This window comes from Equus przewalskii, chromosome 29 (genome assembly GCF_037783145.1).
Source record: "Equus przewalskii isolate Varuska chromosome 29, EquPr2, whole genome shotgun sequence".
Lineage (NCBI taxonomy): Eukaryota > Metazoa > Chordata > Mammalia > Perissodactyla > Equidae > Equus > Equus przewalskii.
In genome coordinates this window covers 42528900-42545974 of record NC_091859.1, presented here as the reverse complement: position 1 = coordinate 42545974, position 17075 = coordinate 42528900, and the positions used below count along the sequence as shown (strand labels likewise).

General features: G+C 54.7%; 2 long non-coding RNA genes across 2 annotated transcripts; one reads left to right on the top strand and one right to left on the bottom strand.

The window, feature by feature from the left end:
• Positions 1-50: 50 nt before the first annotated feature.
• LOC139080358 (uncharacterized) lies at positions 51-5599 on the bottom strand. Its single transcript, XR_011534813.1, has 3 exons — positions 4336-5599; positions 1325-1610; positions 51-468 (listed from the first exon to the last, which is right to left on the bottom strand). It is a non-coding gene; the product is annotated as an uncharacterized lncRNA (long non-coding RNA).
• Positions 5141-6214, top strand: LOC139080361 (uncharacterized). Its single transcript, XR_011534817.1, has 2 exons — positions 5141-5440; positions 6095-6214. It is a non-coding gene; the product is annotated as an uncharacterized lncRNA (long non-coding RNA).
• The last annotated feature ends 10861 nt before the right edge of the window (positions 6215-17075 follow it).

Here is a 17075-nt window from a genome sequence, read left to right as displayed (position 1 = left end):
AAGTACCCTTGATGGTCATGGTAATCATTTGAGCCTCAGTGCAGTCTGACTACTTTTAATATAAGAGTATTTAACTCCTTTTATTGTAAAAGTAATACACATTGTTACAGAAGGTTTGGAGAATATAGAAAAACAAAGAGAGAGAGAGAGAGAGAGACAGAGACAGAGACAGAGAAAGAGAGAAAGAAAAAGCAAGCAATTCTTTACCTCTTCGTCTTTTACTCCAAAGCCTTCCACCAGTGACATTACAATTTCTTTCTTTATAGTTATATAAATAGACATGCAAATACATTTCATTCTAAAAGCTTTCTTTTCTTTTACCCCAGGGTCTTACTTTTTAACAGAAACTGCAGCGAGGCCGGCAGGAGGACGGGTGCACGGCTGCGGCCCCAACAGTGGGCTCCTGTGTGCCGACTGCATTCAGCGCAGCTCCACACGCGGGGGTAAATCCACGGGCTCTGCGGTTGCCTGGCCACAGGGACCATAAATTGTGACACTTGCGGTCATGGAAGTGCCGAGTGATAAAAACTCGACGTCACAAAGTGTCCTTAACCTGCTGCTGCCTCATCTTTCTCATTTGTGACTTGGTTAAAGAAAATTTTTTTGTAACAGTTTCAGGCTCTTCTTTTTCGTTTCCTCAGTCTGCTGCAGAACCCCTTCAGTCAGGGAGGGAAAAGCAACCAAGCCAATCTGGTCTCCTTGTTGGCACCTCTGTGAGGCCAGCTGGCTAGAGGGAGGGGGCCCGATGGCGGAGGGAGAGGGCGATGCTGGGGTCCCAGCAGCCCCCAAAGCAGGCGGGGCCCTCTCCTCGAAGAAGCTCACCTTTAACCTCCAAGCCCAGCCGACAGGCCCCCTGATTGTGCAGTAGATTACAAATCGCACAAGAACCCAGAGCAGACAACAGACACAGGAGAAACACAGCCCTTGCCCCCAAATCTGCGCTCCATGAACCAGCTATTTGGGGCCCAGAAGCTCCCAGGAACTGAAGTCTGAAGGTGGTGAGAATCCAGGCATGAGGCCAAGTCTGAGCTCCACTGGCTACTGGCCCGGGGACTTTGGGCAAGTCATTTCTCTCTGAGCCTCAGTTTCCCCAGTTTGGAGAGAGTGGTGGCGGTAAACAATAGCCCCAGCCTCACAAGGCCAAGCCGGGCAGGAGATGCGCTAGAGTGCTCTGGCTCTGGCACAGGGTCTGCCCCCCCCGCCCTCCCCCCAGTCCCTGCAACTCACCAAGGAGGGTCTCCTCCGGTGGGGAAAGTGGCACAGGGGCAGAGAGACCAGAACCCCGCTCCCCACCCTTTTCCCGGGCAGCATGGGAGACTGGTACCTTTGGGAGAGGTGCTCAGAGCTACAGGGTTGCGGCACTCCAAACGGGAGGGTCTGGCTTCACGGCTACCCCAGCTGGTTCAGGGACAGGCCTCCTCCCTTCATCGGCAGAGCCCAGTGGGCACGGCAGCCCTCGAGAATAACCCAGCCCAGAAACGGCCAAAGAGCCAGGGAAGGGGCCCCGCCTCTCACTCTGCTACCAGCTTCCAGGCGGTTCCCTTTCGCTGGACCGGGGCATCCTCGCAGCCCAGTCCTGGACCCAGCTCTGCGTCCCTGACCTGCCACAGCTGGAAAAAAGAAATAGAGATATTTGTTTTTATTTAATTTGTTTATAAAAAGAAAAGTGTTTGTTACAGAAAATTTGGAAATACAGAAAAGCACAAAAAAGAAAACAAAAATTACCCGTGAGATAACTACCAGGTATGTTTTCTTGAAGTCCTTCTGGTATCTTTCCCAAACCATATACTATATGTACTAGACATGTCTGTATGATCATACTATAGGTTATTTCAGATCCTTTTCGCTTAATATGTTGTGAGTATTTTGTGTCATTAAGTATTATTCTCTATGGGATTTGAAAAATAAAATCTAAATATCAACTAATTTTTTAAATCAACTTCACTGAGGTGTAATTTCCATGAAGATCTCTTTCACTTGTGCTGTTCGACGAGTTTTGACACATGCATACCCCCATGTAACCAGCACCACAATCAAGAAAAAAAATACGATCACCACAAAATGTCCCCTAGTCCCCCTTGCAGGCGGGCCCTACCTCCCAGGTCCCAGGCAGACACCCATCTGAATCCTACCACTGTAGATTAGTTTTACCTTTATTTAATTTAACATAAGCGGGATCAGAGAGTAGGATCTCTTGCTCAGCATAACTGACACTCATGGACGTCGCTGAGTCTCTCACCAGCCCACGCCTTATTGTTTTACGGTATCCCATCGTATGGCGCCCACAGTCTGTTTACCCACTCATCTGTGGGTGGACAGTTGGGTTATTTCTGATGTTCTGGCTATTGCGAACAGAACTTTGTGAATGCTTTAAATTTTTAACGAGCTGTGTCACTGGCACAGGTTGAGGTAGACCCACCGTGTGGGCGTGGTCCGTGTGTTTCCTGCCTGGAGCATCGCGCTGAGTTCATCCTGGGTGGGTTATCACTTTTGCCACTGTTGTCAGACATGTTGTCCCGTTGAAGTGTTTGCTACTGTAAATCATGCTGCTGGGAACAGCTTTATCCTGACACTTCTACGTACGGCTGTGTTGCTTTCCTGAGGGTAAATTCCCATAAGAGTGTTAGGTCAAAGGGTGTCCATGCATTTAAGGTCCTTGACGCACCAGGTCAGGACTTCTAGGCATGTTCCTATCCAGATTCCCCCCATTTGCTTCTCATAAGAAGGACAGGCATCGTGACCCCCATCGTTCAGATGGGAAAACTGAGGCCTACAGAGAAGGAGTTGCCAGCAAGGAGTCACACAGCTGGTTAGGGGCCGAGCTGGGAGGAAACCCCCACCTCGAAGTCTCGCACTCTTCCAAGACGACTTACTGCCTCACTCTCACGCATCTGCCTCTATCAGAAGCGCTTGGAATTTTCCCACAAAGATTTCCATGAAAATCAGATTGTGGGCTGAGGGATGAAAGGCAGCCTCATGTTAATTAGTCTGGCTTTGGTTTGGTTCATCCACCGAGCTTGAGCGTGTGTGACGATCTCTGTGTCTTTATACACACGCACACTGGCACTCTCACACACACCAACACCAGTGGCGGCCCATCCAGATGATCTGGTCCAGATTCTCCTTCTAACCCGCCTTCAGAGTCGGGAGCCACAGGGTCTCCTGACTTTACAGTTGCGATACATTCTGACCCAGGACAGGGGGCCCTGGCTTGGCAACCACGCACCTACTCAGCAGACTTGGCCCAAAGGACGTCTGGTTATTTCCCCAAATCTAATCTCCCCTGGGGGACAAAGATCAGGCTGTTGGGGGGATTCAAAGGAACAATCCTGAGACAGCCGGATCCCTGGCACTCAACGGGGCCCAGCAGAGGACGGGGGAAGTGGAGGTGCTCCTTGGAGTATAGGCATCCCACATACTTGTAGAGGGCTCTCAGGCCACTCTAGGGATGTGGGAACAGCTCAGCACTAAAACTAAGACAAAGTTTGATCCGTTCAGTCATTAATTGGCTCCTACATATCTAAGACACCCGTTATCTTATTTAATCCTCAATGACCAAATATTGTTATCCCCATCTTACAGACGAGACACCTAAGGTTCAGAGAGGTTAAGAAACTTGCCTGAAGTCACACAGCAGTGGGCACTCAGTCTCAGCATGACTGCTCTTTGTAGACATCAGGCCCCAGCCTCTCTTCTGAGTTAGAAAGGTCTCTGCCCCTGGGTGTGGCTGGCAGACCCCAAGGCGCACACATTCGTCTGAAGCTAGCTCACCTAGAGCCCAAGATGATTTGTAATTGCTTGGAGGATACAAATGGTCCAGACTCTCCCTCCCCCTGACTCAATCCTGAGGAGCTTCCTTCCTGGAACCAACCTCAGGGCTCAGGTCCCTGCGGGACTTCCTTCCTGGGACCACACCCCAGGCCCACCCCACTACTGAATAGACCCATTAATGCCCTGTTCCTGCCCCCATTTAAGGTGAGTGTTGCTCGCTGAGTGGGGACAAAGAATCACCTCCTCTCAGCCTGGGGTCCAAGGCCTCCCCGTTCTCGAAGCCAGCAGGTCTAAGGAGGCCTTGTCCACGGGGGAAGAAACCAGGAAAGGAAGAGCCCATTCTCTCAGAAAACATGTGTTTTCTGTTTACAGAGGGGCCTGTCCAGTTCCCATGCTTTGTTCTTTAATATGGAGCCAAAAACAAAAAAATTCAAATTTGCAGCTTCCTCCCCGAGGTACATACATATGGAGGCTGGAAAATCTGGATTGCTGTGGGCACCCTGTGCTGGGCCTCGTGTCTGGTCTGCCGCCAATGTCCAGCATCACTCGGCCTTTTATACCAACCTGGAAAGCCACGTGGATAGCCAAAATGCCCGTCTCCGTGTCTCCCAGGGAGAGAGGGTGGAGATGAGAGAGGCAGGCAGCCTTGGGGTAGCTGGGGTTTGGTGAACGTCGCGGGAAATGCGCTCACCCACACTTCCCAGCCTCATGACACCGGCATGGCAGACTTGGTCCAACAAACTGGGCGTTCTGAAATCACCCACTTTCTCACGGCCTCTCCTCAGATGCTGGACAGACCGTGTCTTTTCCCATCACCTGAGCAAGGAGACCCCGTGTGACAGGTGGGTGCTAACTTGGCATGGAATCTTCAGGCTCCTGGCATAGAGCTCACAGGTCCTGGGCATCGTCAGAATGGGAAGTGGGGCTTAGCTCTGGGTAGAAGGGTCTTCCTACTGGGGATGAGGCAGCAGTGAGCTAAGGTAAGCAACAGAGCTGGCAGCCAGCTGCGCCCCCTGAATCTATTGTCACAGGAGCCAGATTAGCAGAGTGTAAAAGCCTCAGATGCAGAATCAGGGATCCGGCCCAAATGCAGGCTGTGCCGCTTCTCCCGAGAGGCCTGGGGCAAACTGCTTCTGATCTCAGCCCCTCCATCTGCGAAAGGGGGTGGTGGGCCATACCAGCATTTAATGGCGCTGCTACGAGGAGTAATGCGACGACACAAAGGCATAGGTCCCCGGCCTGCCTGGCACGTGGTTCCCAATAACTGGCAGCTGCTATTATGATCGCTGGGCCTTCAAACTTTGATGCGGCACAGTCACACAGCTCAGGCCCGAGTCACAGCCGACAGAAGGGGGGCTCTGCAATCCCTGACCGGGGACCGAGCCTGGCCAGGGCGGGAGTGGGACGCCTCGCCGGGGCCCGGCCTCCTCCCCGTGGAGGGCGAGAGCCGACGCCCTGGCTTACAGGGAGCCTCGCGTCCTGCCCAGGGGCGCTGCGTCCCGGCCTCGCTCGCGCGGAAAGGCCGGCCCCGGCACCGCGAGCTTTGATCCGCCTGCTCTCCCTCCTGGCCGGGCGGGCCAGCAGCGCGCGTCCCGGTGGCGCGCCGGGCCCGCCCCGCTTTGATCTCTGTCCCCCGGCTGTGCGGCCTCCACTGCGGCCACTGCGTGAGGTCCTGCGCACCTGGGGGCGGGTGGGGACATGAACGAGGGGAACAGAAGGAAACGCACGCGGGACCAAGGCGGGGAGCCGCGCCCTTCCCCGAAGGGCCCCACGCGGCTCCGGCCTCGGCACCGCCAGCCGCCCGCCCTTCCGTCCCGCTCCGGAAGCCAGGGCCAGCGCCACGGGCGGCGCGGACGCAGCGTGGCGGCGAGGGGGCGGGGCCGGGCGGGGCCCTACGTGCCCGGGGGCGGGGCCTCTGCGCGGCCGGCTCCGGAAGCGCGGGCCAGGGCGCGGCGGGCGGCGGCGCGAACGCAGCGGCGCAGCCGATGGGGCGGGGCCCGGGCTGGGGGCGTGGCCTCCACGCGGCTGGGCGGGGCCTCTGCGCGCTGTCTCCGGCTGCCAGGGCGGCGGGCGGTGCGGACGTAGCGTCGCCGCCAAGCGGACGGGGACCTGGGCGGAGCCTTACGCGGCCGGGGGCGGGGAGTGGGCGGGGCCTCTGTGCGGAGGCGGTGGCGGTGCTGATTCAGTTTCCGCGTCCCGCGGCCTTCGCTCGCTGGCGCGAGATGTTGGAATTGAGTTTCGTTTACTTCACGTTGTCGTTCCTTTAGATTTTCATTTTTTTAAAGTATAACAATTTTGTCTTTTTTTCCTTCTCCCTAACCAGATAACAAAACAGCAGAGAATTTGAAAAACCTGGGAGAGTACAAATGAAAATAAGAAATCTTTCAGGCTCTCACAGCGCAAACCACGGCCGAGAGCTCGGCGTCGACTCTCGTCTTGAGTCTTTTTCTGGTGAATATATGTATTTTTCCGTAATCGGAAGGACACGGTCCATACACCTGTAAGCACCTTAACAAAATAACTCTCTTTTTCTGGCTGTAAAGCGACACGCGTTAGTGCAGAAAATTTGGACAATTAAAAACATACGAAGAAGAAAATAAAAACAACCTGATCCCACCGTGTGAGATTAACATTTTGGCATTTTTCCTTCCTCTTGACACAATTGAACATCTGTTTGAAACAAAATTGGGATTATAGTGTAAATATTGTTTTGCACCTTGCTCCTTTCATGCATGGCTGTGTTATAAGTGTCCCCACATCACTGAGGGTTCGTCTACTATGTTGTTTGTAATCACACAGCCCTGTATTGGGGGGTTTGTGTTTTATTTAACTTATATACTATGATTGGACATTGATGCTGTTTATATTTTCCATCTCTTCCTTGCTTCCTTTTTCTTTTATGGTGAATATCCTTGTAGCTAAACCTGTGTGCATGTTCACGAAAATGCCTTATGACAAATCCCCAGCTGTGGAATTGCTAAGTCAAAGAATGTAATCACTAATGCTTCTTGTACCCCTCTTTTTTACTTTATGTGCTTTCCAAATTTAAAAAGTAATAAATGAATATTTTAACAAGTGATATGACCCAAGAATACTATATATACAAAAAATGATCTCTCATATGGAAAATATATAAAGAACTCTTACAACTTGACAACAACAAACCCTATCAAAAAGTGGGTAAAGGACTCAAATAGACATTTCTGCAAAGATGGTATACAAATGGCCAATAAACACATGAAAAGATGTTCAATGTCACTAAACATTAGGGGAACAAATCAGAACCACAATGAACTACCACTTCACACCTATTAGGATGGCTATTATTTAAAGGAAAAAACCCCCGAAGCTTACAAGTATTGGTGAGGATGTGAAGAAACTGGACCCTCCATGCATTGCTAGTGGGAAGGCAAAATGGTGCAGCTGCTGTGGAAAACAGCATGGTAGCTCCTCAAAAAATTAAACAGAATTACCATCTGACCCAACAATTCCACTCCTAGGTGCATACCCAAAAGAACTGAAAGCAGGGACTCTGGGAGATAGTACCTATCCATGTTCGCAGTAACATTATTCACAATGGACAAAAGGTAGGAACAACCCAAATGTTCATCAACAGAGGAGTGGATCAACCAAATGTGGTCTATACCTACAGTGGAATTTTATTCACCCTGAAAAAGGAATGAAATTCTGACACATACTGTGACATGGATGAATCTTGAAAACATACATGTTAAACCAAATAAGCCAGACCCAAAAGAATAAATAATACATGATTCCACTTACATGAGGTACCTAGATTAGTCAAATTCAAAGTCATAGAGAAGGAAAGTAGAACAGTGGTTACCAGGGGCTGGAGGGAGGGGAGGATGAGGAGTTATTGTTTAGTAGGTACAGAGTTTCAGTTTGGGAAGATGAAAATTCTGGAGATGGACGGTGATGATGGTTGCACAACAATGTACGTGTACTTAATGCCACTGAAATGATAAAGAGTAAATTTTATCTTATGTATGTTTTACCCCACACACACAAAAGACATTTTTGGGGTGGGGGGAGAAGATCTCTCCCAGATTATGGTTACAAGAAAGCCTGGGTGGGACAAGGCCCGCACATGTAGCAAGCTCCTCATGGGTGACCCTTCTGCTCTGGGGAAACAGGAGCCCAATCAGGCTTTAAACATCCAGCGTTTTCGGTAGTAATTTCCAAGCTAGGACTGAGAAACCTCCTTTGGGGAAGCAATGAGTCACTATGGGTCTTTACCTGAACTTGGTCTTTTCTTTCCGGGCCATTGAAATACATACACACACACGTACACACACACACACACACAGCTCTCTTTGTCTTGATGGCAAACATAATACATGTTCCTTGTCAATAAGTTTGCAAACACAGAAAAGCACTCATGAGAAAAGAGAAGAGATCAAATACAGAGAATCCCAAGTCGGAGAAACCACAGCTGACATTCGAGTGTGAATTTGTGCAGCCTTTTTTCTCTATTCATAATACATACCTTAAACCATTGGCGTCATGTGTCAGGTTCCATCATCTGCATTTTCACTAAGGCGCAATGAACAATTCACCTATCTTTAAACATGTTTCTATAGCCCACTTTTTAATGATTGCAGAATAATCCACTGTTCACATGTCTATATATAACTTTTGTACCTAATTCTTCATTGTTGTCTGTCTAGATAATTTACAAATACGCTGCTATGAACATCCTCCTTGCACATCTCTAATAATTCACTTTAGGTGCTCCTAGCACAGTAACGGTAACTTCACAGAGGATTTGCTTTTTTTTTTTTTTTTTTAATTTTATTTTTCCTTTTTCTCCCCAAAGCCCCCCGGTACATAGTTGTATATTCTTCGTTGTGGGTCCTTCCAGTTGTGGCATGTGGGACGCTGCCTCAGCGTGGTTTGATGAGCAGTGCCATGTCTGCACCCAGGATTCGAACCAACGAAACACTGGGCCGCCTGCAGCGGAGCGCGCAAACTTAACCACTCGGCCACGGGGCCAGCCCCCAGAGGATTTGCTTTTTAAAGGCTCTTGACTATATCACCAGATGGCCCTGCAGGAAGGACAATGGCTTATTCTAGCACCGGCAGTGAATGAGTGTGTGCAGGTGTGTTTTTTACACAGCGATGTCTTAGTTCTACCTGCAGGAGGCCTGTCCTAGCAGAACACCGCCTTCCCAGGACAGGCCCGCTGTGGATCCCCGTCTTTTCTCTTTTGCTGAGCAATCCCAAAGAGAGTCAGGCAGGGAGGCCCTGGGCTCTGAGCTCTGCTGGGGCAGTGCCCTGGACCCACGGCACCTGCCTCTGGGGAAGGTTCGACTCCTACCTGCCCCTGGAGGCCCCTGAGGACTTTTCCCTGTGTTTGCTGGCAGTCTTGGGACGCCTGGACCGTTTCCCAGGCGTGTGGTGTGGAAGGCCTTCCAACTTTCCACCAGGCCCACCTGGCTCTTCACTGTGGCTTGGAGGGTGGCAACGACCATTGTAGGGCCAACAGTCTTGGACACATCTCTGCTATGAAGCAGGACTTCTGTATCAAGTGGTCACCGCCAGGAACCCTCCCGTCCCACACACCTGCAATTTCCCTCCATCAGGCCCCCCATCATGGCAGCACAGAGTGGCCACTGCTCTGGGCCCGGTCACACACGGGCTCAGCCCCAAACCTGGGGCTAGTGTGAGGTGCCCCTCCACATCTGTCCATCCTGGTTACGAGCAAGACCACCAGGGACACTAGAGACTCAAAGTCCTGGCCATCCTTCCTCTGAGGCCCTTGTAATCAGCCCATCCGCCCCTCTCTGGGGCCACAACCTTCCTTCAGCTGGTCAGTCGCCTCCCTCACGCTGCCTGCCTCCTCTAGTGCGGTTGCCAGAGTGGTTCCCCAAACCCACAGCTCCTGTTCCCACCCTTCTTAAAACCCTTAGATGCTCCACCCCCCCAGGATAGTCCCCTGCTTCTCTCTCCAGCCTCAGCTCCCATCACTGCCTCCCCCTCGCCACCCTCCCCAGAGAACTGCCTGCCTTTTCTCACAGCTGTTCCCTCGGAAGGGGATGTGCTTCCCACCCATGTTGCCTTCCCAGCTTCTCCTCCCCTTCGTCTTACTGTGAATAACAATACCCGCTAACATTGGTGAGCACATCAGCTACCACCTCCTCCAGGAAGCTTTCCGGGATGGATCCCCTATGTCAAGCCACTCCTGCAGTGCCTGGCTCTTCTGGCCTTTGGTAACAAGCTGCACGTCCTTGCCTCGGAGCCCCACCGGGCTGTGAGTTTCCAGAGAGCAAAGACTTGAGCCTTCAGTGTCCTCAGTGCCCAGCCAGGGCCTGTTGCAAGTGTCAAGTCACATCCTGTCTGGGGAGCAATCGAAGACAGCGCAGCCGATGAAAGCACGATGGAGTAGCGCTGGTGGGCAACTAATTCAGAGCATCCAGTTTTAAACACGCAATCATCTGGAAACAGGTAAGCTTGAAATCTGTTCTTGACAAAAAGGGATTAAAAGGCAAAGGAAAGCTGGAAACAAGATTACAAGTTCATGTCACCTAAGAGAGCAACTGTTTTTCCAGTATAACCCTCCTGTGTGACCTTGAACAAGAGTTGTCCCTCTCTGGGCCTCAGTCTCTCTTCAGCGCCAAGTTGCCCTCAGTGGTCACCGCGGGCCTCCCAGCTCTGAGGCTGGGTGCAGGATCTCAATGCTAATTACCGATGGTGCCCACCCTCCAATCAGCAAAATGTCCACGGTGCAGCCTGCGCTTGGAAGTGAGGATGCGTCTCCTTCTAGAACACTCCGAAAGGTTCAGTGCAGACCTGTCACTCGTGCTGGCCCTGCCCTCCCCTCCCCCTCCAGTGGTTGGAGCCTGCTGGCCTGTGCCCGGAGGACTGAATGCACCACCGACACTCATATCTGCACGTTCCTCGTCTCCCCAGGGGGACGGAGGGGCATCTGCGCTGTCTCCTCTTCTCTGTCCTCGTAAACGTCTGTCCCTCTTAGTGGCCTGAGAGCCCTGTCACAGCTACAGGCCACTGGGCCCACTGGACTGGACAGCCCAGGTGCCCCCGGTAGGCCTCTGAGAGCCGCCAGGTTAGAGGGCCCAGCGGAGCTGGGGGCTGTGAGGAGACGCCCCCGGTCCAGCGGGGTCAGGAGAGCAGCGGTTCAGAGAGGAAGGGATGCCGGAAAGAGGACCCACCCTCGCAGGGGCCCGGCCGTAACCACATTCGCAACTGTTGGGGTGAAATGACAAATACGAGGACCACGTGCAAGTTATTCCAACACCACGTTTGTTCCGCCTGAAAAGATGGCCTTGATCTGGAGGTTGTCTTCCTACTTCTTTTGGTTTAAAAATATCCTTTCAAAAAAGGAAATTATAATTAATTGTTTTTCTAAAGGTTCCAACATGGAAAAACAGAAAGTTGGCTGTCTTCAGTAGCTCTGCGATGTTTCCTTTGAAATTTGACCAGTCTGAATTCTGGAGGTCTCTGGACCGCTTTCTGCATGTTCCCCGCTGAGGCCACCAGGGAGAGTCACCGGGTCTAAAGCCTGCTGTGGCTCCCTACTGTCCTCAGGTTTGGAGCCAAATTCCTCAGCATGGCATGGAAAGTCTATTCTGGTGGGAGAAGAGAGGAGGGTAAGGGGGGGGCAGCTTCCTGGAGGAGGTGGTATCTGGACCAAACCTTATAGGTTGCGCTAGTTGGCAAGGAGTGGCTGGAGAAGAGAGGGGCTGAGAGAGGACAGGTTGGAGAGGCGTTCCACGCAGGGGAGCATTATGTGCTGGGTGATTGAAATACAGCTGGTATTGGGATGTGGCCAGGTGGGACGGGGTTAGGGACACCCTGGAAACTGAAGCTCAGGAGACAGAAAGGAGGCTCGGGAGTGTAACACCAGGGTCCTAAGGCATTCTCAGAGCAGTGAGGAAACTATCACTGCGCCCATTTTGAAGGGGAGGCCGAAGGGAAGGAGGAACCCCCCAGGGGCACATAGTCAGTGAGTGCTGGGGAAGGCATTTGAACTTGGATCTTTCTGACTCACAAGGCCACACTTGCTACCACCTGAGGGTCTGTCTGGAGCTGGGGGTTCCCTCTTGGTGGCTCATGCCACCACCTCATCTGGGTCTCTCCTTCCTGGACCCGGGCCTGGCTGGGGTGGACTGGCCAAGAGGCCCAGCTCAGCCCTGGCTGCTGCTGGAAACCCCATGGAAATGCACCCCAGTGTATGATGCCCCCCAACCTTCAGGCCTCCTCTGGTGCCTGGAGGGACTGCTGGCTTCATACAGATGTCATGAAGACAGATGCAGCAGAAAGGTGAGGGTCCTTGGCAGCCTCACCACCAGGGGGCCCTGGTTCTGCAGCACCAGCTCTAGACCCCCTGATGGGCCTGGGTGGGGCACGGGTGCCGGCTCCCAGCCTCCTGCAGAAACACAACTTCAGAGCCACCCCAGAGGGCTGGAGGAGGGGACCCTCCTGGGGGAACAGGGGAGCTCGGAAGCCCGCTCCGCCTCCCAAGAAAGGCTCCTAGTAATCCACACTGGCTGACATCCACCCACCGGATTATGAAGTGGACAAATGCATCCTGGGTGCTACTGTGTGTGGGGATTGAGCAGTTCTTGCCCACAAAGAGCTCCCAGTCTAGCGAGGGACAATTAAACACCATGTGCCCAAGGCCTTGATGGGGGGTGATGATAACGATGCCACACTATGACTCCTGCAGAGCCCTGTCAAGCTCAGATCGCCCTCAGAAGGTCGGCACGGACAGCAACCCCAGACTCAGGACCGGGGGGGAGGCTGGAGGGCTGCAGAGGAGGCCAGACCCCAGGGGAGGGCTGTCTTAACCACCACATTCCCAGCAGCCTGCTGGAAGACATACCCCAGTTCCAGACGGGCCTCCAGAGACCATCAGGGTAACCTGCCCCACCGTTGGGGGGAAACAGGCCCAGAGGGGATGCCCTAGGCCCCAACAAGAGTCCTGCCAGAGCAGGGGCAGGGTCCTAGGCCTCGGCTCCCCGGCCAACCACTCCTCCCACTGTGGCCCCGCCTTTCTCACTGGAGCAGGGGGACTCCAGCAGCTGGAGAAGAGGGTCCCCGGCAGGAGGGCTGGGGGGCTCCCGGTAGGAGGGGTGGAGGTGGAGTGGGTGGAGGGCACCTGGCAGAGGGGTGGGAAGTGGAGGCCCCTGGCAGGGGACTTGGGGGCCTCTCGGCAGCACTGGGAGGCTGGGGGGCTCCTAGCAGGGACCGTGGGGGCTCCGGGCCGGGCCGCCCGCCCAGTCGCGCTGCCAGGCTGATTAGCATGGGCGAGGGGCGCTGGCGCGGGGGCGCCGCCGGCCGAGCTGGCACGTCCCCCGCGGGCCCAGCTGGCCAGGCCCGAGACACAAAGCGCCTCAGACGGCGGCGGCGCTCGGCCATTCACGCGCAGGGGCGGCCCGGGCGCGGGCGGCGAGGAATTCCCGCCGCCGGGGCGAAGAATAGCGCCTGGGCCGGGCGGGGCTCGGCCGCCCGGCGCTCCTGACCTTGAACCTTTGTGACTGGAGCGCATGCAAATCGCGCCGGGGCCGCGCCAAGCCCCGAGGGCGCTGCGCCGCCCGGGGTGTCCGGGCGAACAATGCGCCACTGTCCCCGCGCGGCGCCGCGGGCTGGGAACGGCGCGGGCACGCACCCGGCGGCGCGGCGCGGAATGCCAATGCGGAGCCGCCGGCGCGGCCGGGAGCGCGGGCCACGGGCGGGGGCGCCCCTCGGGCCTGGGGGCGCCCCGGCCCCGCGCCCCTCGCCTCGCGCCCCGCGCCCCGCGCCCCCGCCCTGCGCCCTGGCCTTCGTGGCTCCGTCGCAGGTATCTTAGGCTCTTTTAGGTGACGGTCTCTGCCTCCTTCCCTCCTGCCCTCCTGTCTTTGTTTTATTCCTTTTATTTCGTAAGTCCTCTAAATGGTCGTCTGAAGAAGAAACGTGACCCCAGTAAGCGCCTTCCCCGGAGAGAACTTGTGCTGCCCGGGCTGAGCTCCTGCCGCCTTCTCGCTCCTTGAGGCTTATGCCTTCTCCCTGGGAGAGTGACCTCTCCTACCACTCAGCATCGTGCCTTTGTCACTGGGCACAAGCGTTTCCTTTGTCATCGACACCCTCCACCAGTGGCCCTTTTAAAGCCTGAGCTGTATTGTTCTCCTTGGCTGAGCCTGGTCCCTGACGCCCTGGTGTCCCCATCACGGGGACAACAGCCTGTCAACAGGGTTGTACCACTCCCGTAAGTAGCCTACAGGGAGGAGAGACCTCTCCGTGAGTGGCTAAATTACAAGTTGCTAAATTGAACCCAGAAGGGTTGTGTCAGGCCAAAATGTGGGTGCTACAGCATCTGTCCTCAGCGGCCTGGATATTGTCTTTATTATGTGACTGCGTAGGCAAGAAGCAATACCTCAGAAAGCGCGTATGCTGCATAAAAACCTTAAGCTGGTTTTTACGCGCATGTGCATGACCAGGCCACTCTAGCACCTTCTATTAATTTGAATTGGACACATTCGTGGTAGGAGACAAATCCCCAGCCCAGAGTCACATGTCCTAGCCCTGAAGCTGGCTAGTGACCAGTCACTTGTCCTCTTGGGACTCAGTGTCCACATCTCACAAGTGGTCTGGCGCCAGCTTGCCCATCTTGCAGAGGCAGTGCGGGTGAGGGCTGGTTCTCTGGGTCCATGAGGCTGCCCAGGTGTGAGGGGGGCCCCTGTGTGTGCGTGCGTGTGCGCAGGGAGTGCACATGAGTTCATTTCCGTTAAGGCGCCTGGGAGCTCAGTCCTGCATAGAGAGGGCCCAGGACAGGAGTGAGAGGTTCAGAGAAGGTGATCTTGGGCAAGACACTTCCTCTCTGGGCCTCAGTTTCCCCAGGTGTTAAATGAAAGGGTTGTAGAGAAGATCTCTAAGGGTTCTTCCAGCTTTCTTAGATGTAAATGAGTAAGTAGGATGCCTTCTTAAAGGACGGGAGTAGAGCACAGGGCTGCGTCCGTCCAGCCAGGCTCTTGAACGTGCTGGCGTTATTGGTTTCCGGCAGCCAACTCACCCGCTGAGGCCTCCTTTGGGCTGGACACTGGGACAGACCCCCTGAAGGGCATGAGACTTTGTCCCTGTCCCTGGGGAGCTCAGAGCCCGGCTGGAGGCAGGAGAGGTGGGAGGGATGGAGAAGCAAGCAGACGGTGAGTGTGGTGAGGGAGGAAGCGTGGTGGGTGGCGACACCGTGTAGTGGAGAACAGAGGAGACAATGGAGGCGTCCGGGGAGGCTCTTGGGAAGGGGCTGCCTGAGCTGAGTCTGAAGCAGAGTGAATAGCTTCTCATCGGGAGAAGAACAGAGAGTGGAGAGCTCTTCAGACAGAGGGAAAATGAGGGCAGAGGGAGCTTGCAGGACATGGGGGACACTCTGGAAAAGGGAGCGATCCTGACAGAGGGAGCTCTCGTGGCAGAGGGAACACTCCTGGCAGAGGGAGCACTCCTGACAGAGGGAGCACTCCTGGAAGAGGGAACAATCCTGACAGAGGGAGCACTTTAGGAAGCAGGAGTACTCAAGGGGTAGGGAGCACTCCAGGACACGGGGCACTCCTGGCAGAGGGAACGTTCCAGGCAGACGGAGTGTTCTAAAAGACAAAGGACACTGAGAATGCACTTCAGAGAAACCCCTTCCCTGGGAAAATTTTCCTACTTCTTTGCATTTATACACGCTGCCTCATGGGTGGCCCGCAGGACTAGAAACACCAAAATTAAAATAAAACATAGGAGCCAGTCTGGCTAAGGGAAATGTCAGGGTAGGAAAATGAGATGGGGGAAGGGGGTGAGGTGAGCAAAAAGCTTCCTCTGGCCCTCAGAGCAAAGGCAGCCTTCGCAGCCCGAGATTCGGGGTGCGTGCGGCTAAGGAGCGGCTGCGTGCACAGGTGGCGGCAGTTTGATTCTGGCCCTGGAAGCGGCACCAGGGCCTCAGCTGGCCTGGCAATCAGGGCAGCAAGCATCACGGGGCGCGGTGCTGAAGCCTGGGCTGCTGCTCTCAGCGTGGGCACAGCCCAGGGGGTTGGGGAGAGTCTCGACACGATGGGACACACACTGAATGGTACGGTCCACGCGGCTGGAACATGCCCAGCAGGGCGCCTGGGCTGGGCTTGGGGGGGTCAAGGAAGCCTTCCTGGAGGAAGTGATGGCAAAGGGTTGGTCTGATTCTGGCAGAGAGGGAGAATGGCTGCAAAATGGCAATAACAATGGTGTACACTTGCAGAGCAGGCCTGACACACGGCGAGCAACCTGCCATCCCGGGGCAAAAGGCGAGCACGCCCCTCCTTGGTTTGCTGAAAATCTGGCTGCTCCAGGGACAAAGCGGAGACATCCAGAGGGTGGCTGGGGGAGGGAGAAGCCACGTTCGAATTCTCAAGTCCTTTGTCCTCCTAATAGTGAAATACGGTTTCTGAAATAAAATTGGTACGTTATGGTTGACTGGTCTTCACTCCCAAAGACACGTTTCGAAAACAAAGAAAACCCAGCAAGGTTGCAGCCCCAGATGTCCGCCGGCTGCTGTCCTTAAACCTCCTTGGCCCCACCGACACCTGGGCCTCTTGGCCTCTGTTTTCTGATCGACTGAAAGAGGGAGACTGAGGCCCTAGGGGGTGCTTGTCTAAAGCCAAGATGGGGCGGGAGAGAACCAGCTCTCCCGCCTTCTAGGTCTTTCCACTACTTCACCAGATTCCTCGGAAATTAGCAATGGAAAAGCGATCCCACGCTGGGGGAAGAAGCGAGTCATATTTTCCGTCCTGGCTCCTGGCGAGCACCTGGGATGTGGTGGGTCCCCCACCGATCCCGTGCAGAGGAGCTGGGTTATGTCACCCGAGGGGGAGGGGGGAAGTGCTGATGTCATGGGTGGGGCTCCTGTGTGAAATCAGCCCCTGAGGCCTCTCCTGCTGGCGGCAGTACGACCTCCCCCGTTGGCTGCCACTGCCCTGGGAGCTGGGTCACAGGCAAAGGGGATCTGGAGGGGCTGGCTGGGCTGGCCGGGGCGCGCCCGAGGGTGATGACAAGGTCTTGGAGCCTCCCAGGTCCAGGACAGCAGGAAGGACGAGCAGGCATTCGGCTCTGGTCCCACAGTGCTGTTCTACTCTTGGCCTGGGAGCGCGTGGAGGTTAAGAAGCCAGTGCCGGAGCCGGCCTGCCCGGGCTTGACCCTGGCTCGCTACTTACTGGTCCTGTGCCCTTAGACAGGCTGCTTCACCTCCCCGGGCCTCAGTTTCCCCTCTGTGAAGCCAGATAGTAACCATAGCCTAGTGCCTGGCACAGAGTAAGTGCTCAGTAAACACTCGCATTGAT